The sequence below is a fragment of the Petaurus breviceps genome, unplaced genomic scaffold (genome assembly GCF_028583685.1).
Source record: "Petaurus breviceps papuanus isolate PSGF00001 unplaced genomic scaffold, PetGlider_PUasm1.0 139, whole genome shotgun sequence".
NCBI classification, from domain to species: Eukaryota; Metazoa; Chordata; class Mammalia; order Diprotodontia; family Petauridae; genus Petaurus; species Petaurus breviceps.
In genome coordinates this window covers 6,964,033-6,990,223 of record NW_027185697.1, presented here as the reverse complement: position 1 = coordinate 6,990,223, position 26,191 = coordinate 6,964,033, and the positions used below count along the sequence as shown (strand labels likewise).

At 37.2% G+C, this 26,191-nt stretch overlaps 1 protein-coding gene and 1 non-coding gene across 4 annotated transcripts in view; both read left to right on the top strand.

Annotated features, from left to right (window-relative positions):
* CTNNA2 (catenin alpha 2) overlaps positions 1-26,191 on the top strand; it is a 1,588,763-nt gene that overhangs the window by 478,620 nt on the left and 1,083,952 nt on the right. The window lies entirely within an intron of this gene.
* Positions 17,721-17,815, top strand: LOC138146287 (small nucleolar RNA U3). Its single transcript, XR_011164447.1, has one exon. It is a non-coding gene; the product is annotated as a small nucleolar RNA U3 (small nucleolar RNA).

Genomic DNA, 26,191 nt, shown 5'->3' with positions numbered 1-26,191 from the left:
TCCTTCCTTCCTTCCTTCCTTCCTTCCTTCCTTCCTTCCTTCCTTCCCTCCCTCCTTCCTTCCTTCCTTCCCTCCTTCCTTCCTTCCTTCCTTCCTTCCCTCCCTCCTTCCTTCCTTCCTTCCTTCCTTCCTTCCTTCCTTCCTTCCTTCCTTCCTTCCTTCTACTTCTTCTTCTTGTTCTTCTTCTGCTGCTGCTTCTCCTCTTCCTCCTCCTCCTCCTCCTTTTTCCCCTTTTCCTTCTGCTACTGCTTCTTATATCCCCAAACCTAACAATGTTGATTTGAAGTGAATTATCCAGGACTTGCCCTGGCAATCACCATCAAAAAGTATTTAGTAAATACCAGCTTCCACTTGACAGTCTAGAGAACCATCCACCACAGAGTGACTAAAGAACTTCTGGCCCCTGGGAATTAATAATCAGAAACTGGAATTTGAACTAGACAGATGCATTTCTGGGATTTTGTTACTAATGATAAAAAACAAGTCATAACTGGTGGTTTTGATATATAGAGAGCCCACAAATTAAATCCAACCTGACCAGTTTTGACCTCATGCCCAATCCTATTATGTAGAGAAATCTGTCTGATTTCCCTTCCCCCAGCAAGTGGCAAAATTCCCAGGAACTTTGTCATGAACTTTCAGTTGATTCAATATTAGTTATTATGTCACAGTCAGTATGTTTAGGTCATCATTCTTATGAATAAAAATACTTATAACAATCTGATGAAAGTAAGAAAAGAGGCTGTAGGAATCCAACCAGTTTTATTAAATGCAGCACACAATTTTTCACATGCCTCTTCCCTATTTTGTGTTTTTCTTAAAAAAAATAATTTTAGAAATGTAAATCCTGTGTTTCTGATTAATGTGCACTTAAAAGGGTCTAAATACTGCACTGTCCCAGGCTACTTAATGCTCAGCATCTATTTTGAAACTTTGATATAAGCATTTGAAATATTTTTTTTTATTTTCTCCTCTAAAAATTTATAAATTCTTGGTAAATTAGCATAATCATAAATAACTTGGAACCCTTGGTTTCCATCCTAAGACTAAAAAGATTCAAATGACTTCATAACTTATTGAAGCATTCTTCCCTCTGTAGTCTCCTTCCCCTGTACTCTCCTTCAGACATAGTACTGAGCTTTTTAAAGGCTTCCTCCTGTTTATAACATTTCAGTCCCACAAGTTTTCATTAATCAAATGCTTAACAATACTGACCAAGATTTCATTTTTAAACCTGTCTTCTTTCAGAGTGATCCACCTCTCCATATGCTTTTCTGCCCTTTTTACATTGTGGAGATTTGAGAGCTTTGCAATTCTCTGAAAATTCTCTTTTAACACCATTTAACTCCTAAACCATGTTGAGAAATGGGATGTCTGATTTGGGCAGCTCTCCAGCATCTTCCTCTGTGAAGGTAGTTGCAAAGTAATTGGTAATTCCACTATTTCAACATGCCTCATTTCCAATTCTCATTGTCACTTGGCCAGGCTGCTTCTTTTATTTAGGATTTATTCACTGTAAATTGTACCCTCAGTAAAAAAAAAAAAAATCTTTACTAGAAGAATTTTCTATACTGGCTCACTTCCCCTCTCCAATATTTGTTATTTAGATGCTTATGAATATCTTTTCCCTTCTCCACTTTATTATTTTGCCTTTAATTCTGTATAAATATCCCCAATTAATTCTACTATGATGATTTCCCCCTTCTGTTGCATTTTTCCCCTTTTTGATTCTTGAACATTTCCCCTTCCCTTCAATAATCCCCTCATGTGTAAAATGGAATTGGAGTCCACCTATTCCTTAAGGCATTTTGCCTTATTTCAGGTTCTGACTCTACCATTTAAATGCTTATGGGTCATTTTCCTGGTGAGCTTTTCAGACCAGATGATATTTTTGGACCACTCAATATGCAATAGTTCCCCCAACTTCAATCTCATTTATCACACTAGGCTCATTTCAAAAGGAAGCCGCCAGAATTGCCTGTGGCCATGTTCGATATGCAACAAACTGTGGCAGGAAGCAATTCTGAATTACCTAGAGGAACTAACATTCCTTCCTTGGCTATTATCTGAAGCCATAAATGATGAAGCCCCCAGGATAAATGTCCTGATGCTGGTACAAGCCTCCCTTATTTTTAACAAATATTTACCAATCTCCCTTTTTCAACTCTGTAAGAGATCAATAGAATTCAGCAAGAATTGCTGCTTATGGTTTTACCCTTTACTTAAATTTGAAAATGGTCTTTCTCATGGCCATTTGGTTTATGAATATGTTTTTTTTTTCTTTAAACTCAGAAGTAGCACCACATTTATGCCCATTCTACCTCTTTGCTTGTCCATTCGTACTATAAATTCTACTTTGTGGTTTAGTACTTTGCACCTTCTGTCTATTGTTTTTATTTAGAGTTAAGACAGAGAGGTTTGATCAGATTTGGTGAAGAGCTGGAAAGAAGGGGGGATATTGGCCAACTTTCTGAACACTTTTCCTCCTCACCCACCATCATTTCCAGAGGGGCCATCCCAGTCTTATTGATCTACATATTGCCACTGGACCAAGATGGCTCCAGAGGAGAAAGTGAGGCTGGTGACCTTTGCACAGCCCTCCCTCACTTAAATCCAATTTACTTGAAAGTCATGGCTTTGCTTTCCTCATGTCATGGTCCTCTTAGAGACTAAAAGACAGAAAACAACCACAACAATCATTTCCAGAATTTCATTGTAATGCATATCTAGCTTCTGGATGACACTCAGTTTTATCCCACATGGTGAACAAATTATCACCCACCTGGAAAGGACCTTTAGAAAACATCTTTTCCAGCTGCATAAACACCTACAAATGTATACATAGTCAACTGCCCACCAACATTCTGTTCCCTCCTCTTTCATTTAAAAATATCATCACAGTATCTGCAGAGTGACTCTCTAACATTCATCCATTCATTCAGCAATCTGTGTGCCTAAAAGACGGTGCCCATTTGGTCACTCCATGCAGCCTAGAGCATCTGGGTGATGTGAGGGATTCTATACTTGTAGTTGGGAACACCTGAATGCAAGTCCTGCTCCAAACACTTAGCAATGTGAAACAAGACAAGACAGTTTTTTTTTAAATTTATAAATTAATAATGTAGCATCTATCCCACAGGGTTGTGGTGAGTATCAAATAAAATAATCAAGATGAAATACTTTGCAAACTTTAATGTAAAAGTCCTTTAGCTTTTTGGTCTTACAAGCTCTTTACTCTCTTAAAAATTATATGAGGATCCCAAAGATGTTTGCTTATATTTATTAATACTTACTGTGCTCAAAATTAAAATGGTTACATTTAAAAATATTTAATTCATTTAAAACAACAGTAGTAAACCCGTTGTATGTTAACATAAATAGCATATTTCAATGAAACATATATTTCCCTTAACAAAAAAAATTATTGAGAATTTGGCATTAATTTACATATTTTTGCAAATGTCTTAAATGTCCGATTCAATAGAAGACCACTGGAATCTCCTGTCTGCTTCTATATTTAATCTGTTGTGAAATGTTGTTTTAATTGATGTATAAGAATAAAATCCAACCTCACACTGACATTGAATTGGAAAAATGGAAGAATATTTAAGATAGGTGAATGATATCTTTATATTATTATGAAAAGTTTTGATATTGCTGACCCCCTTAAATGGGTCTTGTGACCCTCAGTGGACCACGGACCATATTTTGATACTTGTTGCCTTAAAATATTGTGTACATAAGAGCTAATATTATCATCATCCTCATGATATGCACATATTAACATTACTTAATCTTCTTTCAGTAAGTCAACTTTGCATTTTCTGTAAGGAAATTTTTAATCCTTTTCTGCCTTATTGTGTTCAGTCTCTTTCAACACTACCTTTCTTGTTTTCCCCACTTAGCAAATGCTCAGAGAATGAGATAATTTAAATATTAGGTAAAGAAAAAACTAAGGAAAGTTAAAATGTAGTGAAGAAATACTAAGGGAGAAAGATGGATTTATAAAGGAAACCAATGTGACCAAGGTAGATACAGTTAAGGAATAGTTAAGCTACTCCCCAGTTCCAATTACTAACCTTATATTCATGGGTCCATGGTGAATCGGTCCCCAATCTGTTCAGTGTCTAATGCATAGTGGAGTGATTCTTTAGAAAAATGTTAGTGTTACTAAAAATGGAACAGTAATTAAAGGCCAAGCCTGTTAAAGCTTGACCTGGTCATAAGGGCCAGACCATCCATCTCAAATGCTTTGGCCTTCTGCATCTTTAATATTTCCTTTTAGCCTACTCTCTGCTCAGTTATGATCCCTTCATCCTTTGGGAATTTAGCTCTCATTCTTACGGACTTTCACTCTATCTCTTCCACTCTTCTTATAGATTTACCTTCCTAGTTCTCTGTAAGAATTTAGATCAGTCACTTGTCTCCCTAGTTAATAATCTCTTAACATTCATAACATTATTACAACAGCTAGGTGGTGCAATGCATAGTTTACTTCTGGCCTTAGACACTTACTAGCTGTGTGAACCTGGACCAATCTTTTAACCACTGTTCAGTTTCCACATGAGTAAATGGGTATGATGATAACACCTACCTCATTGGTTGTTGGGAAATTCCAAGATAATAATTGTAAAGCACTTATCATAGTGCCTGTTATATATCAACTGTTATATAAATGTCAGTTGTTATTGCTGCTGCTGCTGTTGTTATATTGGAATGTCAACCACGATTGTCTTTACAAATCTAGGATGAGATCCTTGCCTAAGCACATTAAGTACTAGTGGCCCTAGGTTCCTTTTCCATGTTATTAGTAAGAACTCATCCTTTAAAAACAAATTGGAATCCTTTCAGAATTACATGTTCTATAGCCTTTTCATTTTTCTGTGTAGCTAGTATTATTCATTTTTACATCACAGAATGGATTTCTTCTCACCTAAAGCAAATCAAAACCCTAAACCAAACAAATAAATACTTATGTATCCTGTGTCCTGAGGTTGAAGACAGAGAGCAGAAATTTTGATGGTGTATCTGGATTCTAATAATAGTAATTCAGGTATTTGAGGTAGTCTAGACCAGTGTTGTCAAAGTCAAATAGAAACCAGTTTCTACAGGCCACTTCCTAACTTAGAAAACCATAAATTAACATTATCTATTATGTATTATATTTTTATTTGTTATTTTTGTTCAACTTTTCCCAGTTACAATTAATCTGCTTCGATGTTTTCTAAGTCCATAGGTATGACAGGAGTTAGACACCTCTGATTTAGGGAAAACTTGGAGATAATCGAGGCCATTCTTTACTGTAACCCCCTCCTCACCACTCTTCCTCATCTCCTGTCATTCATGCATTCTACCCTTGTGATCTCCTTCACTTTTATCTCATGTGATGAAGTGGACTCACTCCTTACCGAGGCTAAATAACACTTTTATTTTTTCAAGTGAGCAGATCCTCTCCCATCTCCTGGAACAAACTCTCCTTTCTGTCATTTCTATTGTTTCAGGTATTTTCACTCACATCACCCCAATCATGAAAAAAAAGAAAAAAAGAAAACCTGACTTGATCGTTCCCTCCCCGATAATTATATTGAGCTATATGTCTTCTGCTCTTTGTAGCTAAGATCCTAGAAAAGGCTGTATGCAATAGGTGTCTTCTCTCATTCTCTTCTTACACCTTGCAGTCTGGTTTCTGATCTTATCATTCCACATAAACAGCTTCCTCTGAAGTTATTAATGACCCTTAGTTGCCAAACCCAATGGTCTTTGCTCTAGCCTCATTCTCCTTGCCCTCTCTGCAAGCCTTTGATACTGTTAGTCACTCTCTTCCTAGATTCTCTCTTCTCTCCAGGTTTTCAGAACACCACTCTCTCCTAGTTCTCCACCTGCTTGACTGCTCCTTCTCTGTCTCCTTTGTTAGATCTTCTTCCAGATGATGTCTTCTTACCATATATGTCTTTCTGGGGTCTGTTCTTGGCCGTCTTCTCCCTCTATACTGCTTCACTTGGGGATTTTGTAAACTCCCATGGATTTAATTACCATCTCTCTACTGCTGACTCTTAAATCCACCTGTCCTGCTAGAAACTGTCTGCTAAATTCCAAACTCTTGGGGTGGCCAGCTAGCACAGTGAGTAAGAGCACTGGCCCCAGAGTTGGGATGACCTGGGATCGACTTCGGGCTCAGACACTTAGTACCCACCCAGAAACACCTGGCTGTGTAACCTTGAACAAGTTACTTGACCCCAATTCCTTAGGGGAGACCAGGAGGCTCAGTGAGTAAGAGCACTGGCACCAGAGTTGGGATGACCTGAGATCAAATCTGGGCTCTGATACTTAGCACCACATGCAGAAATAACTGGCCGTGTAACCTTCAGCAAGTTACTTAACCCCAATTGCTTAAAAAAAAAATTCCAAACTCTCATGTCCCACTGACTTTCAAGCATCTTAAACTGGTTGAATAGTAGGGAACTTAAATTCAACAGATCTAAAACAGAACATTATTTTTCCATCTAAACTCTACCCGCTCCCAACTTCCCTATTACTACAGAAGGCAACAGCATCCTCCCAGAGCATCAGGCTCCCAAACTAAGATCCCTCACTATTCCTCACACCCCTCACTGCCATCTCCAAGATCTTTCCAAGGCTTATTGATTTCACCTTTGCCACATATCTCAAATATGCCCCTTCCTATCCTCTGAATCTAGAGTAGGCTCTCATCGCATCATCATGGACCATGACAGCAGCCTGTTGGTGTGTCTGCTGCCTCAAACCTCTCCCCAATCCAATTCATTCTCCATTCAGCCACTAAAGTGACTTTCCTAAAGCACAGGTTCTACAGTATCACACACCTCTCCTCCAACCCTCACCATTCAATAAACTCAGTGGCTCCCTATTGCTTCCAGGATCCAAGAGAAAATGCCCTGACATGCAAACTCCTTCATGACTTATTTCTCTCTTACCTTACCAGTCTTTTTACATACTTCTTTTTGATCCAGTGACACTATCTTTCTTTCTGTTACACAAATAAGGTACTTCATCTCTTAAATTCCAGTATTTTCCCTTGCTGTCCCCCATGCCTGGAATGCCCCTCTCCTCTCTTCCTAATGACCTTTAAGTCCCAATTGAAATCTCTTTTTTTACTGGCAGCCTGATGTAATTCTAATGTCTTCCCTCTATTAATTATTTCCTATGTAGACTGTAAATAGCTTGCTCTGTCTGTATTTGTTTGCATGTTTTCTCCTCAATCCCCATTCGATTGGAAGATCCTTAGCATCATGGATTGTCTTTTCCCTATTTTGGTATCTCTGGCACTTCTCACACTGCCTCACTCAGAGCAGGCACTTAATACATGTTGATTAATCATTGATACATGACATCTTTTTCCAGTGCTTTGGCAATCAGGCTGGGGAGGTCTAAGAATCCCTTCACAGAATCATGTCTTAAAATGAAATCCTTAAGATTGCCAAAGAAGCCAATTTCATGAAAGTGTAGCATCAGAATATTTTAATAAGACCAGATTCATATATGCCATCTTAATAATCCCTGCTCTGAATTATTTCAACTTTCATGAGATTCATTCTTCAGGGGCAGGCTGTTGATCTACTATGACCTTTGAGATCCCTTCCAGCAACAAGTATGTTTCTGCAAAATGTTTTTTTAGCTAGGTAAGGGAATTGCTTGTAATTGAAGGAGCTGTACTGTAGCCCTCTAGCTACTTGGGTTTTGAGAAGATAGGTCATGAACCAAAGAAAATCACAACTTTTATTACTTAAGACTCACAATGTGTAACAAAAAATCTGCTAGAGGGTGAACAAAAACATTCTTCTTATTTTGAGTTCAGAGTTTCTCCAACTTTGTTTGTTTTTTGTTTTTCAAAATCTGCCCAATCATATTGTCTTGCATAGTTAGCATTCTAGAAAGAATTTAACAATGCCATGTCCCTTATTTCAAACACAAAAGAGGCAAGAGAAAGCAAGAAGTTTAACTTTGAGTTCATACAACTGAATAATGTTTTCTATAGCTTCCTTTCACTCTGTACCAAATGTTGTAAAATTTGTTTTAACAAGGACACTGATCTACAAATGCAGTTTTTCCTTAAAAAGGAAAAAAAAATCCAGTTCTTCTTATAAGGGAGGGCCATTGATTTATTAGTATCATTATGCTATGCACTGCCTTATCTTTTGTATTGTTGCTGCTATTTCCAGACTGACATGTTTCATATTTAGATAGATTTCACATTTCGGGAGAGGAGGGAGTTGAGGAAAGATAAGTAGTTCTAGAAAGAATCATCTTTGTGTTTTTAGGGTAATGCTAGTTTATACCATTTTGTCTGTAAATTGAGGTCACAAGCCCATCTTTTCTTTAAATAAAGACATTGGACTCTGAGATTAATCACAGTTATTTTGTCTAGCAGACAGCTATACACAGCTCCTTGAAATGCCCTCCTTGCCCAACTCCTAGTCACCACAATAGCACAGTGAGTCCCCAGAAGGCAACAGATCTTTGTCTCCTAATGTTTCTTGGGATTACCCTGAGGGTCTGGGGTTTATTGTACTATTACTCACAAGTGTCTATCAGTGTATTCCACATTGATTATCAGCCGATAGCCTTGATTCAATTTAGAAAAGTGTATTTTACTAAGGTGATGTAGTTAAAATAGCTGAAACAAAGCATGGCCTCTCCAAAAATCTAAGGCATAGTTTTTCACAGATCCAAGAATAGATTGGCCTGAAATTAAGAGCATGCTAGCAATAAGGCATATATGTAGAGAACATGTGTTTGATCAAAGGGGAAACTTGGAATTTTATTGGCTGGACATTCTTTCTTGAGTCTATAACCAGTGTCATATTCTAGTTCAAAACATCATGTACCTTGAAGTTGCCCCCTTCCTATATCTGTGTCTATGGTCATGGTTAACCTTGGTGTATCTCTCTTCTCTGGGTAACATTTTTTTTTCTTATTGGCATTTCCCTCTGATAACATGGTCAGTATAAAGATTGGGGTGGGGTGAGAGAAAGAGACATCTTCCCCCAAACTATTCCCTTTCTGGGACTTAGCAGGAGATACTGTACTGTTAGCCTTGCCTGCTACTGGAATGATTGTGATAGAGTGACTAGTGTTGATATTACTAGAACAAAAGCTTGGAATAGTTTGGTGACTTTGGGAAGGGAAGGAGGCGAATATAATTTCAAAGTGGTTTCCAAAAAGCTGAACCAAAACATAGTGTATTGCTGTGGCTATCCCCCCACAACCCCTGCAGCAATTACTCTTGTCCTCTTTTGTTACCCTAAGAAGTCTGATGGTTGTGAGGTAGAACCTCAGAAGTAGGTTAAATTGTCTTTCTCAGGTTACTAGTGTTTGGAGCATTTAAAAAAAATGTATCAAGGCCACTCAGTGGCACAAAGCATAGAGAACTCCATGGTTCTAGGGAGACTTAAGTTTAAATTCTGTCTCAGAAGTTAGATGCCAGACCTTTGGCAAATCACTCCTACTTTCTTCACTCAGTTACTTTATCTGTACAATGGGGTAATAAAAATACCTATTTCACAAGGATGACATGGTGGTTTACTGAGACAACACATGTAAAGTGTTTTGCAAAGCTTAGAGCGCTATAGAAATATGATGGTGATGGTGATAATGATAATGGTGATGACGAGGAGGATCCACGGTACCCCAAAAGTCTTAGAACAGTTTTCCGCAAAGATATATGTTGATGGATAGCTAGTTTGGGGAACATTGTTCCTGGGTTTTCATCACTTTGTTTTCTCCTGATTTTCTTTCTACCTGGTACCCTTTTGCATGGTCCTTTGCTGGGTCATCATTCATATTCTCTCTCTTTACATGAGTGTACCCTATGTCTCCTGAGACTTTTGTTTTTCCTTAATAACTTTTCTTTTGGTAATTTACTCAATCCTCCTTAATTCTAGTCCTTTCCCTCTTTTTTTTCATATTTTTCTGTATATATTTTGCTTTGTATATATTTGTCCATTAGATTGTAAGCTCCTTGAGGGCAAGGGTTGTCTTTTTCCTCTTTTTGTATCCTTTATGCTTAATACGGTGCCCAGAATATAGCAAGTACTTGATAATTGTTTACTTGTTGATTTACTTACAGGAAATTCCTATATTTAAATGCCAGCGCTATTCTCTTTTCTAAGCTCTAGTCTTATTTCACCAACTACTTCTTAGACATTTCCAACTGGATGTCCTATAGGCATCTCAAACTTGACATTCCAAAGTAGGACTCCTTGTTTTCCTCCATGACCTAGCCCTCTTCCTAACTTTCCTGTTTTTGTCGAAGATAGCACCCATCTTTGCAGTTATAAAAATTCACAACCTCACAGTCACCCTCTACTTTTCAATCTTATTATTCATATCAAATCTTATTGCTTTTCACTCAGGAGTATCTCTAATAGCCATCCCTTTCTTTTCTATTCACATGCCACCATCCAAGTTCAGACCACGACCACCTCTCTACTACTTTGCTGCAATAGAAATTGGTGTCTTGACTTTCAGTTTCTTGTGTCTTCAGTCTCTCCTGAGCACATTTACCAAAGTGTTTTTCCTGAGAACTAACCCTATCTGCTTACTCCTCAAGAAGCCTGGATAGCAACCTATTATCTGTGGGTAAAACACGAAGTATTCTGTCATTTTAAACCCTACATAATCTGACTCCAACCTACCTTTCAGGCTGATTTTATATTACTCTCCTTTGATATTCAAACGAAGTATTTTTCTTGGTGCTCTCCATAATCAAACTTTTTCCTTGTTTTCACACAGACTGTCACCCACACTTGAAATGTCTCACCATTGCCTTTTAGAATTCCCAGTTTTCTTCCTGTCCCAACTCCATAAATGAGTATTTTCTTAAGTCTTTCCAGCATACCCTACCATCCCTTTGGAAGCTCCGTCATGCATGCGTCATGGTCATTTGTATTGGTTTGTTTATGTTACTTTCTTTTCAACCAGGATAATTTGAGTCCCTTGACAGAAAGAACTACTTCCCTTTTGTCCATTTTAGAGATGTAACTTAAAGTAATGATGCCAGATTCAGTTTAGTAAAAGGCACTCATGACATTTTACTTTTTAATTATTTACTATTTTTGTCCTAAATATAAGACAATAAACATGGCTACACGATGCCCTCAGCAGGACAAGACAGCTGCCTTTCTGCAAAATTAATTGTGACACAGTCTAGAAAAGTTTTCGTTGAAGCAAAAGTGGGTTTTTTCAGCATATTTTAAAGCACCATTCTAATTATTGTATATGAAGTTTACCAATGTGTAACCCTTAATAAAAAAACAGAGGTTTACCATTTTATAACCCTTAATAAAATACAGAGGATTTTTTTTTAATGGAAGGCAGCATGGTGTTGCAGAAAGAATGACCTTGGAGACAGGAAGACCTGACAAATCCTGGGTGAACCTCTGGGGGAGGGGGGGGGGTCTGGCCAACCCTCTAAGACTAGAAGTTAGAAAAAAAGATACCAGGTTGCATCGGTAGAGAGAGTTGAAATCAAAGGTCTGGACCCTATAGCCGATGTCTGAAATAATTATGAATATTTGCTTCATTATCATCATCATCATTTACTACTACTACTACTACTACTACTACTACTACTACTACCACCACTATTACTTCTATTACTCCCACTACTACTTCTACTACTACTATTACTACAAAATAGCTAACATTTATATAGCAATTTATACATTTTATCTCATCTTCACAACAACTCTGGGAGATAGCTATTATTATTCCATTTTGCAGGTGAGGAAACTGAGGTAGACAAAGGTTCTGTGACTTGCCAAGTCCATAGACCTAGCAACTGTTTGGGGCAGGGTTTGAATTCAGATTTTCCTGAGTCCAAGTCCCATACTCAGTCCTCTGTGACACTTTACTGCCTATCTCTTTTACCTTGTTCATGGATTGTAAAGGGAAGAGTGTCCGAGCCCAAACTCCTGAAATGGCATGTGTAGAATATAAGATAGCATATATAAAATACTCTGCACAACATATGGTGCTATCCCAATGCTAGTTGTTATCATTGTCACTTTGGGAACTTCATACTCCTAATTAAATGTTTCTAGTAATGTGATAATGGTGTTAGCAATAACAAAAAGGATGAGGAAGACCTTAAAACCAATGTTTGTACATTGTAATGTGACATGAGTGAGCCATAGGAGATTGGGGGTTGGTCTGGGAATCAGGAAGACTCAAAAAGTCCTTCTTCCCTCTGGCAGATTTACTACTTGTGTGTTCTTAGGCATTTCCTTCATTTCTTGGGGCCCCAGAAGACTCACTAAAACTTTCTCTTTCAGTTACCAAACTTTATCTATGGAGAGAGATTCTATACTAACACAGACCCAGATTTTTATGAAAAGAAGTTCTTAAGAATTGTTTTGGCCTCAGAGTCACATGATCTCAGTGGCATTTGAGAAGGAAAATTTTTTTCATGCCCCTTTAAGGAAGAGAGAGAAAAGAGAGGCCCCCATTTGGAAATACATCACAGGGTTTCAGGTGCAAAGGGGTTCAAATTTAGATGGATTGTGTGTCAGTGGAAATGTTAAAGGAGGGAAAATTCCTTGAAGTGCTGGTGAGAAAAAATCAGCATAACTTCAAAAAAGGCTTCATCTGTTTCCCAAAGAGAAGGGTTGAAAAGGATTTTAATTTTGAAAATTTGAGGTTCTGAGAGTATAGACTTCACTGCTTAAAATGAGCATTACTATGAAAATGGAAAACTTAGTTTAGAACATTGTAGACTTTATCGATATGCATGATGCAATAGAAAGAGTGGTGAATTTGGAGTCAAATGCCCTGTCACAAGTATGTGTGTGTGTGTAGGGGGGGTGAGTGTATATGTGTGTGTATGTACAGAGTTAAAGGTAAACACTTTGGTTTTATCATAGGATTATAGACAGAGAATGAACCTAATTTAGTCCAACTACCTCATTTTATAGAGTTGGAAACTGAGGCATAGTGATGTTAGATGACTTGCCCATGGTCATGTAGATAGCGAGGAGCAAAGATGGGATTCAAACCAACATCTGATTATACCACATCTAGCCCTCTTGTTAGTATTTTAATTTAATTTATCAGTAACTGTTTTATTGGATTTGTTCTTGGGTGAGCTATTAAAATTTTGGTGAAGTCCCCTGTGCTTTTGTTTGCATTACAATTTGAAGAAGCCCATGAATTTCCATTTTTGAGAAATTGGGGAAAATGCCTAGAATTTATTCTTTATGGAGGTAGTAGTTTAAAAATGGAAAAATAAACACCTGCAATGTGAGCATTGATTTTTTATAATTCCTCTCTGCCCTTTTCTCTGTGTGTCTGTCTCTATCTCTGTCTTTCTCTTTCTGTGTCTCTGTCTCTCACTATGTCTTTGTGTCTCTCTGTGTCTGTGTCTGTCTCTCTTTCTGTGTCTGTCTCTCCCTTATAATTACAATTTTCTGAGCAGAGAACTGATTCCAGATTCTTTAGACACTAAGTGGCACAGCCTTTTTTAATCACAGGCATTATTACTCAGGAGAACAATACCTGATTTTTGCATGAATCCCAGCTTCTCCAGCCACCCCATACCCTCACCGTTAATACAAGTTCATAGAGTGCATTGAACTAGAAGGCATATAGTGAAAATTATGTTTTACCCATTAATCAGGATGTCTGAACTCACATCCAAAAACAAAAAAAAAAAAAGAAAAGAAGTATCTCCAAGGTATCTCATTCATCTTGTGTCTGTGCTGTTGCTTATTTTCAGTTTGAAGGAAATTCTGCATCTCTCATTGGTATTGAATAATCATGATTGAGGGACTACTGTTGGGAGAAATATAGGCAATATAAAAAATAACAATGAAAATTTATTGTGAAAAGCTGATCAATTTCTACAAGCTATTTGAAGATCTCTGTTTGGGGTCTGAACAGAAAAACAGGCAATCTAACATACTAGCTATGATAATATCTTCTATGGTGCTTTGTAAATCACATTATCTCCATTTTACAGATGAGGAAAGTGAGGCTTAGGCTAAATCACTTGCCTAAAGTCATCGTGTGGATCTTTTACCCAGGGTTCCTACTGGGGCATTTTTTTCCTACCTCACCAAAGCCTATAAAACATACACTTTATGTGTTTTCTTCAAAGGCCCTTTTATCTTATGTGTTTTTACACCTGTAATTTGTGTGTCCTGGTGACCATGTGAGCTGCCTTTAGGCTCTAATGCCTTTAGGCTTACATTGGCACAGAAGTACATTTTTTTGACTACCAGATTTATTGTAAAGGTTGTTTCCCAAAGCAGAGGAAAAAAAGCAGTTATTGAACATGGCCATTTAGATCTACTGTTTTCATTGTCCTCCTGTTATAGCTGCTCTGGTTTTGCAACAAAAGCAGCAACAAGTATAGGACAATGGCCACACTGATGGTGCCTTTGTAATGCATCCTAGGAAATTAGTGGGGGTTTGTGCAGCCGTGGACATAAGCACTCTTCTAAGGGTGTTTTGAAAAGGGGGGAAACCCCAGCATCTTTTGAATAGAAACTAGACCACAAAGATCTCCTCTTTCTATATTCTTTTTCTTTTATTTCCATGGGAGGCTAGATTAGCAGGGGAAAGCATTGTAGGGAATGATATGAGGAACATGGGATTGATTGTGTGACATGGGAGATACTGTTACTGGACCGCTCGGCACGGTGTGCACACATCAGAGAAGGAACTATGCTCTATGAGCAATGCAGGATTGAAGTATCTCAAAGGAAGTGCCAAATGCACAGATGTAGAGAACCCCCCCCCCAGATGTTCATATGGACCATTTATGTCCAACCTGTGGTAGAGCATTCCAAGCTCATATTGGTCTGTTCACCCACAGTTGAACACATTGTATTTATTTAGAACCAACCAACCACCCAATGAATCATGAGGAACATGGGCAAATGATAATTAAGGCATCTAGTATTTATTAAAAGCATACAGTATGTTAGACAAAGAGATCAATGAAAACCATTTTTGCCTTCTGGGGGTTTAATTTATATAGGATAGACATAGCATAGGTATATAGACATAGATAAGTATGTATATATAAGTATATATGGATATAGCTATAGCATATGACAAACAGGAAAGAGGGAGTGGTGTTAATTAAGAATAAAGAAGCCTGGGCACATTTGAGGCTAAAAATAATTTTGTAGGGTCAATATTTTTATTTTTTTGGAAATTGTACCTATAACTACATAAATATTACTTGATAAATGAAAGTATTCAAATCTAGACTTCTGAAGTGAAAATGTCTTTCCTACCTTAGATATGTTCTAAAATCATTATCATTATTTTCTAATTTTTCCTTCAAAAAAAATTGAAACAAGGAAGGCATAGTGTTTAATTTGATGTTTGCCAAATAGGTCAACTGATATTTGAGAACAAAAGTAAATTATACCTAGAAAGGGATAACACTGTCAAAGAAAAATTGAGAAATAACTAATTAAAATTCCTGAGATGCAGGAAGTCCTTGTAGTAACAAGGCTGCAAATCAGTCCTCATGGACAAGAGAGGTTTTGGCCACAGCCAGTTAAAGGGGTTTATTACCCAAAGAAAGATGTCAGCCAATTAAAATAACAAACTCTTGATCAATAAACAATGAAGAATGTCTGAAATCTGAATTCATTCATTAACTTATTTAAGAAGTTCGTTTACATGCCACCTAGTGTATAAGCCAAAACTATTCCAGATTTAATAGGAAACAATAGTTATTATGAAAAACAATGGTAGCTTGGAGGAAAATACTTTTAGAAAGGGCTGAGCCAAGATGGAGGAATAATAGTAGGGAATTGCTTGAGGTCTCCCCCAAACCCCTCCAAATGCCTATAAAAAAATTACTCTGAACAAACTGTAGCTGAACCTAAGTAGAGTAGCTGAACCTGCAAAAAGACAGAATGAAACAAATTCCCAGTCCAAGAAAAAACTGGGAAGTCAATAGAAGAAGCATGGCATTGGGGGAGGAGCACAGTGGAGTGCAAAACTGGCCAGTAGAGACCAGGCCCCAGCAAACACAGAGCAGGCCTCAAGGCACTGAATCGCTGGCAGCTGAGGCATTTTCCAAACTTCTTAACCCACAAGGCCAAAGACAGCTTAGAAAGTCAGTGGGAAAGGTCTGTCAGACCTAAGGGAGAGAGGAACACAGTCTAGCTGTGGCCCCAGCATAGCCACTGGCAGTGGTGGTGGCAGAGGTGGTGGCTAGTTCTGGAGCTCTCAGCCCACATTGAGTAAGGAAATCACAAAGCTGATCAGAAAGGATTTACAGGAATCTCTTTGAAGCATGGCGGCACGATTCTGTTGATTTTCCCATACTTGGATCTTGTTCCTAGTCCTGGGTGGCAGGCCTAGGGCAAGGAAGAGCACTGGCATAGCAGAGCTTGTGGCAGCAGAGAAGGAGGGACCTTCCTCATAGTTCCAGGGCACAAAAGTACACGGGCCAGGAGATGAGCAAACACCTCTCCTTAGATCATACCATCTTGGCAGAATTGAAAGTTTATAGGTCCCTAGAAGTATTTCTGAAAACAGCTGCACAAAACCCCTGAAACTTGGGTCAATACACCTTCCAGCCTGGAAGCAGAACCCTACCTTAACAAAGTGTTAAAAAGTCAATTAATTGACTGAGAAAATGAACAAAGAGCAGGGGAAAAAAAACAGACTGTAGAATCTTAACTTGGTGACAAAGAAAATCAAAACATATGAGCAAATGAAGACAACAAAGTCAAATCTCCTACATCCAAAACCTCTAAGAAAAATATGAATTGGTCCCAGACCATGGAAGAGTTAAAAAAGAATTTTGAAAATCAAGTAAGAGAAATAGAGGAAAAATTGGGAAGAGAAATGAAAGTGATACAAGAAAATCACGAAAAACAAATCAACAGCTTGCTAAACTAGATCCCCCAAATACAGAAGAAAATTAACCTTGAAAAAATAGACTAGACCAAATGGCAAAAAAAGGTCCTAAAAGCCAATGAGGAGAAAAATGCCTTAAGAAACAGAATGAGCCAAATGAAAAAAGAGGTCTAAAAGCTCACTGAAGAAAATAATGCCTTAAAAATTAGAATGTAGTAAATGGAAGCTGATCACTCCATGAGAAATCAAGAAATTATAAAATAAAACCAAAAGAATGAGAAAAAAATAGAAGACAATGTGAAATATTCCAGTGGAAAAGCAACTGACCTGGAAAATAGATCCAGGGGAGGTAATTTAAAAATTTTTGGATTATGTCAAAGCCATGATAAAAAAAATAGCCTAGATATCATCTTTCCAAAAATTATCAAGGAAAACTGCCCTGATATTCTAGAACCAGAAGGTAAATAGAAACAATCTACTGATGACCCATTGAAAGAAATCCCAAAAGAAAAACTCCAAGGAATATTATAGGCAAATTCCAGAGTCCCCAGGTTAAGGAGAAAGTATTTTGTAAGCAGCCAGGAAAAAAAAAAAAATCAAGTATTTTGGAAACACAATCAGGATAACACAAGATTTAGCAGCTTCTACATTAAAGGATTGGAGGGCTTGGACTATGATATGCCAGAGGTCAAAGGGGCTAAAATTTAAACCAAGAATCATCTCCAAGGAAAAACTGAATCTCATCAATGTGGTTGGGATGTGTGTGAGTGTGTGTGTGGGGAAGGATTACATTCTTGAGAAGTCAGACCTAAATAGAAAATTTGACTTTCAAATACAAGACTCAGGAGAAGTATGAGAAGACTATACTTTCAGGGATCATTTCTATAGTATGTTATTAAAGAATTGTGGATGAAAGTGTAGCACAGAAGTAACCACTAAGAGCAGCTGTGGTGTTCTTTGGGGTGGCTAGGTGGCACAGTGAATAGAGCACTGGCCCTGGAGTCAGTAGGACATGAGTTCAAATTCAGCCTCAAATACTTAACACAGTACTAGCCATATCACTTTGGGCAACTCACTTTATCCCAATTGCCCTGCCTTCCTCTTCCAAAAAAAAAAAAAAAAGAAAAAACTGTGTGTGTGTGTGTGTGTGTGTGTGTGTGTGTGTGTGTGTGTGTAGACAAAGGGCACAGGGACAGTTGGATATGAAGGGATGATATTTTAAAAAATTAAAAGGTGAGAGGAATGTACTGGGAAAAGGAGAAAGGGAGTGGTAGGATGGGGTAAATTATCTCACATAAAAGAAGCAAGAAAAAGCTTTTACATTGGAGGCAAAAAGGGGAGGTGAGAAGGAATCAACTTATCTTATTTTGATTGGATTTGGCTTGAGGAGGGAATAACATTTATACTCAATTGGGTATAAAAATCTTATCCTACATGACAGTAGGGGAGGAGGGAATAAAAGATGGGGGGTTAATAGAGGGAGGGCAGATTGGGGGAGAGGGTAATCAGAAGCAAACACTTTTGAGGAGGAACAGGGTGAAAGGAGAGAATGGAACTGGGGGGGTGGAATACGGTGGGGGGAAATATAGTTAGTCTTTCACATGACTATTATGTAAGTATTTTGCATGAATACACGTCTATAACCTATGTCAAATTGCTTTCTCCCTCAGTAAGGGTGTGTAAAGAGGGAAGAAGAGAGAGAATTTGGAACTCAAAGTTTTAAAAACAAATGTTAAAAATTGTTTTTATATTCAGCTGGGAAATAAGATACATAGTGAGTGGAGTATAATAATCTATCTTACTCTACAGGAAAATGGGAGGGGAAAGAGATAAGAGAAGGGAAGTGATGCTAGGAGAGAGGGCAGATTGGGGGAAGGGGTAAATTGGAATGCATTCTGGAATGTGGTGGGGGGAGGGGAGAGATTGGGGAGAAAATTTAGAACTCAAAATTTTATCAAAGTAAGTGTTGAAAACTAAAATAAATTTTTTTTAAAAAAGGAAATTACCTTTATATCAGCATCTTAAACAAATTTTAAGAATTTGAAATTTCAAAGTGAACTCAACTGTACACAAAAGGAATTTACCACTGTAACATATTTGACCAGTGACTATCTAAATCATATTTAATAGTGAATTCAGAATGAATAGTTAGATAAATGTTAAAATCACACTGTGAGAAATAAAGGAGGATGGAAAGAGTTATACCTTTCAGAACTCTAAATGAGAGATAAACTCAGAGTCTGCTGCTGCTTAGTTAATATTATATAATACAAAAAGATAAATTTGAGTATATACATTTTTGGTAAAAATAGTGTTTTGAATGAACAAAAGTATTGCAGACAGAATTAGATCAAACCATTTAGACTGGAAAATATAATGTCTGATAAATTCTAATATCCAAAATGAATAGGATTCTGTCATAATTCTATAAGATTAACAGGCCTTCTCATATATAAATGGTGAAAGTATCAAAACAAAAAGATTTTAAGGAACAAATGCAGACTATTAATAACCACTTGACATATGCTCACAATTATTAATAGTCATAAAATGTGTGACAACTCTAATGTATTGCCTAACACCCATAAAATTGGGAAAGATGATTTAAAATGGAAAAGTTCATCTTGGGGTTTGATGTGGAAGAACAGGGACACTAATTTACTATTGATGGGAACTATGACTTAGCTTTAGGGTAGTTTGGCTATGGTGTTTGGAACAAGTCAAGACAAGTTATAATAGAGTTCAGGACTTTTAGCTCAATGATTTTTGACCCATTAATTCCTAGTGGCTTCATACCTCAAGCAGATTCCTAATGAAAAGAAAAGACTTTTGTCTACAAAAATGATCATAGTCTCCCTGTTTATGATAACAAGGTAGAAACAAACTGTTTGCCAAAAAGATTGGTAAATGAATGAAGTGTACTATCTGAAAATAATGAAATATTTTTCACCATGTGGGCCCAGTAAGAAGAATTAAAAGAAATATGGGAAGGCATATAAAATGATACAAAGTGAAGAAAATACAACCCAAGCCAGGGTATGTATGATAATTGTGAATATAGAAATATTTTTGGAGGCAATTGGCATTAAGTGACTAGGCCTTGGGTCAAAATGAAGTAACCAAAATCCATGCTGACATTACACTTACAGCATAGATTAGTCCTTTTTGAAGTAGTACCTTATTAAATTTACAGTTAAATTTTCTAAAGATCTCAGTCTTTTACACTCTTTTGCTAAAAAATATTCAGGATTACATTGCATAATATTGAATGGTCATTCATGATTTGTGTAAAGTATAAAAAACATTTCTCTTTTATTAGTTAAATAACAGTAAGCACTCAGTGACCTCAGATTTCCAAAGAGTACTGTATTTTTGCGCTAATAAATGCCTACCTCTGGCCATGAAAAAAAAGTTGTAGGGGATAGAAAAAAAAAAGTACTATAATAAGAAAAAAAAAAAGGTCTTGGGGAATCACAGTGACACTCCAAACAATGGGAAAGGAGTCCTTCAAAGGGGAACAAGAAGTTTCCTTTCAGTCTTAACCAAGAATCTTACAGGCAAATAGTTCTCTCCTAGTGGTATCTAGGAATTCTGCTGAGCTGACAGTGTTCACTCAATGCCTAGAGAGGATCCAAGGATTTCTAAACTCTCTCTCTCTCTCCATGCCACTACATGCACTTATGATGCAGTGTTCTGTTCATCTGATGAAGCCTATTGACTTTTCAAAACGTTTTTAAATACATCAAGTAAAATACATAGGATTACATGGAAATCAATTCTATTGAAATGCTGTTTATCTATCCTTTTTCTTTTCTATAGTTCACAGACCCCAGGTTAAGAACATTTGAGAAGGATAAGGAATTCTCCTAGCCTGTCATCCATTCCTTCAGTCATCCAAAAGGCATATGTTAAGTGCTAAATCCCACATTATTCTAGATGCTATGAAATGTAATTATTGACAGATTACACCCTTTAACAAAACAGACTCCAATTTGTGAGCCATTGTAAATGATTATATAATCTCACAGCTCACAAATTAATATTTTTTAAAAAATATTAAAATTTTTTATTTTAAATTAAAAAATAAAAAAATATTAAAATAATCAAATATTAAAATATTAGATTTTCCCCAATTACATGTAAAAGCAATTTTAAACACTCAAAAACATTTCAGGTTCAAATCCCTTCCCTCTCCTATCCCCTCATTGAGAAGGCAAACAATTTGATATACGTCACATATGTGGTTGTGTAAAATATATTCCCATATTAGTCGTGTTGTGAAGCAAAACACAGACCAAAACAAGAAAAACAATGTGTACTTTGATCTGCACTAAGGCTCCATTAGTTCTTTCTCTAGAGTTAGCATTTTTCATCATAAGTCCTTCTGAGAGGTACAAAGTGACCATCTTATAACCTAGTTCTGACCATTTTTGTTGATCCCCATCATTGCAGGGTAAAGGAGAAAGTTGTCAAGGCTTTCACCTGATGCCCTCCAGAACCTGCCCTTCTAGTCTTAATTTATAGTCTGTCTTTTACTCTTTTGTGTTCCTGGAAAACTGGTGCCCTAGCTTGTCACTTACGTAGAAGAAATTCCATCTTCTACCTTTCCAATCCACTCTAATCCATCCCCCACACAGCTGCCAAAGAGAATTGATCTGCCGTTGTAATTTTCCTATTCAGTAAACTTCATTGGCTTCTTATTACCTCTAGGCTAACATATAATTTCCTCTCTTTGGCCTCCAATGCCCTTCACAGTCTGGCCCCATTTTACTTTTCCAGCCTGTCTATTCAGCACCCTTCTTCCTGGATTCTCCAGTTGAGCTAAAAGCATAGAAAACTGTCAGACTTTTGGCCTGCAATCTCATGGCTTCCAAGCAGTGAACAGGCAGGCAATATGCCCCAAACAAATTAAAATGTAATTGGGAAAGGCTTAACAAAATAAATAAAAAATACAACAAAGATTATGTTAATTTGTGGTTCTCTAAGGTAATATGTTGCCCACAGGGATCCATTTCCTCCACTACTTTGCACTGCCTCCTCTTCCATGTGTATAAATGCATGATCTCCTCATTTCTGCCTCATAACACTAATTGTTTGGCTGGTCTTTTTGTTTGGTGATTTGGTTTTTTGTTTTCCCCTCACATATTGCCTAAATTTACTTCTTTGTAACTTTAATTTATTTGAGCAAAGAATCATCCATTTAGAACTTTAAAAGTCCATTAAGTCCATCCCCCTCCTCTTACAGATTAGGAAACTGAGGCTGAGGGATTTTGTGTCTCCAGCAGAATTTGAACTCCGGTTGTCCTGACTTTAATGCTCTATTAATCATATCATCTAATTGGTTCCTCTTTCTATTTTCCTGGGACAAAGAGCAAATGACCAATCACTCCTCTCTGTCTTATCTTCTCTCTGCACCACAATCCTCAGATACATGAAGATTACTATAATGTCCCATTGGGTCTTCCCTAGAACACTAGACACCAATTCTTTCAAATGATCTGAAGGATCAGCTTCTTCCAGTGATCACCATATAAGATAGAAGCAAAGTTTTTTTTTTTTTTTCCCCTGTCCCTATTGTTGTCCTCTGAACATTCTCCCATTTAACAGCTGAATAAATCCCTAGCCTGGGCAGCTGAGTGGCAGGCAGAGTGGGATGGAGAGCTGGACCTGGAGTCAGGAAAACCTGAGTTAAAAATCTCAGACATTTAGCAGCTGTGTGACCCTGGGCAAGTCATTTAACCTCTGTTTGCTCTGGTTCCCTGGGCATTTCTATGGGAGACCTCTCTCCATATTGGTGGTAAATCAATAACAATGACCCTGAGTTCAAACATCCATCTATTTCTAAATCCATCTAATTATATTATAATTATATACAGCTCATCACTCTGTATTCTCAAGTGGATTAGCAAGGGATATTGTATCAAACACGTTGCAAAATTCCAGGTAAATCCTATCCAAAGTAGTCCCCACATGTGGTTGAGGTGTTACAATTATCTGACTCCCCATGACACCATTTGGGGTTTCCTTGGCAAAGATAGTGCACTGGTTTGCCATTTCCTTCTCTAGCTCATTTTACAGATGGGGAAACTGAGGCAAACAGGTTGGAGTCACATCTGAGACTAGATTTTCACTCAAGTCTTGCTGACTCTAGGGTCAGGCTTTTTTATCTACTGATCAACCTAGCTGCTCATATTCCCCACACCTACCATATTAATATTGTCAAAAGATGAAATCAGAATAACTTGGCGTAACCTGTTACTGATGAAGCCATACCATTATTGTAATCTTTTAATCAATGCTTCCATATCTTGATGTTCATCAAGCATCACTTTAATGATCTATTTTGGAATTTTCCTAGAAATCAAAGTCCAGCTCTCTGACATACAGTGTGAAGAATGTTCTCTTGAATATTCCAATAAACGTTTTCCTTTCTCCAGTCTTGCTATATTCCTCCCATTTTCAATAATCTTTCACATATTATGGGGACTCAACAATAACATTAAAAGTTCTTTCAGTACCCAAGGACATAGTTCCTATGGACCATGTGTCTTGAATTTATCAAAAGTAATTGAGTCCCTTTTTATTGTGTCTTTATTTATCGTGGCTACCATTATTTGTTGTTGTTAGTAGATGTATCCTTTTGATTGTGAAGGTAATTCTCTTTCTAGAGAAATCAGAAGCAAAATTAGCAGTCACGTTATCTATCATAAATTGTCATGTTCCCATTCATCCCAAATCCCTTTCCCTTCTTTTATCCCAATCTACTTTAAAATAACTAGTAAATAAAGCTGTTCATTGTCCTTAGCTTTCTCCTCAGCCTCAGCTTCTTCTGAGATTTTGCATTTCCTATACTATTTTTACAGGACAGGGCCACACAATTGTATCCATTTATTATCTGGTCTTGCTTTCTGGGCACTTCTTTTTAAAAATCTAATTTGGTTCTTCAGTTCCTTATGCTTTTCACTGGTCTTTTCAGACAAATGCTGTTTTAACTCTTCATTGGAATTGTTTCCCTTTGTGTCTTAAGGATTTCATTGTTGGACATCTCTAATCTATCTTGGGCTGATTTCCCCAGTAGCATTTTAGTCCAGTGGATTCTACGTCTTTCTTTCCCCTGAAACTTTATAATGCATGTTACCAAAATTGAAGGTACATGTCAGACTACCCAGATTTCCTTTCCTCTATCACAAGCTCTAGGAGGCCATTGTCACTTTTCATTTTATTCTTCATTTCCAATTCTGCAACATGTTCGTTCCTGTTGAGATTTCCTGTACGGAATTCACCTTCTTCCTGTTCTTCTTCCTCTTTCTTCAGTTCCTCCTTCACTAAGGCATGTAATGATAATACTAACTAACTGACAGACATTGTTCTAACTGCTGTACAAACATTTGATCATTGCAACCCTGGGAAGTCACAAAGATAGCATGTGTCTGAGACTGGATTTGACCTCAGGTCTTCCTAAAATCAGTACCATTCCACTATCCACTGTGCCAACTGTCTTCTGAAGCAACTTGCCTGGTGTCACCAACCCTGTATGTAACAGATATGGAACTTGAATGGAGTTTTCCTGACTCTGAGGCTTGTTCTAGGTGTCCTCAATGCCACACTGACAAATTTTTTAGCCTTTCTGTAGTAAATAGGAATCTGATTTCTTTCCAATCATTTGCTCAAATAAAATGTAATACTGTGAATATTTTGGTACACATTAGCCCTTTCTTTCTTCTTGTACTTCCTTTGGGTATATGCCTGGCAGCAGGACTGGCAATTTAAAGGGCACAGAAGGTTTTGTCTTCCTTTATCACAGAATTCCAAATTGAGGTCCCAGAGTATAACAGTAATTTTCATCACTGCCAATAGTTAATTCATGAGCATATCTCTTTAATGCCTCCAGTAATACTGACTATTACATATTTCATTATTTCTGCCAATTTGAAAGGTGAAAGGTGAAACCTCAGAGTTGTTTTAATTTGCGTTTTTCCTATTATTTTTAATTTGGAAAGTAAGTTAAATCTAATAGGGATTTTTCTTCTCTTCTCAAACTTTCATATATTTTTTCTCTAAAACTCCAAATCATTTAAAACTCCATTGCTTTAGCTCCTTTCTGGATGAGTTACACAGGCCCATGAATTTGGAGTGGTGTAAATTTTCATTGCTGTGCTCATGACATTAAGGTAGCCATAGGTCAGTATATATGCCTTGTAAAATGGCACAGTATAGACTGTTGGTTCATGGAGTGTTATAACCAACCAGGGCCTTAAAGAGCATTGAGTTTTTAGATATTCCTTTTATATATTTAGAACACTGAGATAAAGTGGTGAAGTTACATGTCCAATGTTGCACCTTTGGTTATTAGAAGAGTAACTTTTTTTTTCATTCAATAAGCATTTTTTAATGTTATGAATTATTAGCAAAAGACTTTACTAGCTTCCTCTCTGATACAAGCCTGATTTCTTAATACAAGGAATCACATATTTAGTATTTTTATTTTTTAATTAAATTTTATGTTTATTTTTAATTTACATCATTCATTTCCACAAGATTTTGAGTTACAGATTTTCTCCTTGTCTTTCCCTTACCCACCACCCCTAAACAACAATCCTACTGTATACCCTCTCCCAATCTGTTCTCTCCCATATGCTCTCCCATCTCTTCTCCAATTTTCCAGTAGGGCAAGATGTATATCTATACCCCTGTGCCTGTATATCTGATTTCCCAGTTGCATGTAAAAATAAATAATAATAATAATAATATATTTTTTAAACATTTGGTTTTAAAATTTTGAATTCCAGACTCTTTCCCTTCCTCTCTCATCACCCACCCTTACTATGAACATGGGCAATTCAATATAGGTTGTACATGTGTAGCTATGGAAAATATTTCCATAATGGATATATTGTGAAAGACTGACTCGATTTCCCTCTATCCTATCCTGCCCCCCACTTGTTCTATTCTCTACTTTGACCTTGTCCCTTTTCAAAAATGTGTGTTTCTAACTTCCCCCTCTCTCCCAACCTGTCCTCCCCTTCATCATCCCCCCTCTCATCCCCTTCTCCCCTACTCTGTTGTAGGGCAGGATACCCAATTTATTGTGTATGTCAATTGCTCCCTAAGCCAAATTCAATAAGAGTAATGTTGACCCATTCCCTTTTGCCTTCCTGTCCTTCCCCTCCATTGTAACAATTTTCCCTTGCCTCTTCTATATGATATAATTTTCCCCATTCTATCTCTTCCCATCCCCTGTCATTATATTCCTCTCTCACTTCTCAATTTCACCTTTTAAGTATCATCCCTTCCTATTCAATTTGTTCTTTGCCCTCTGTCTATGTAT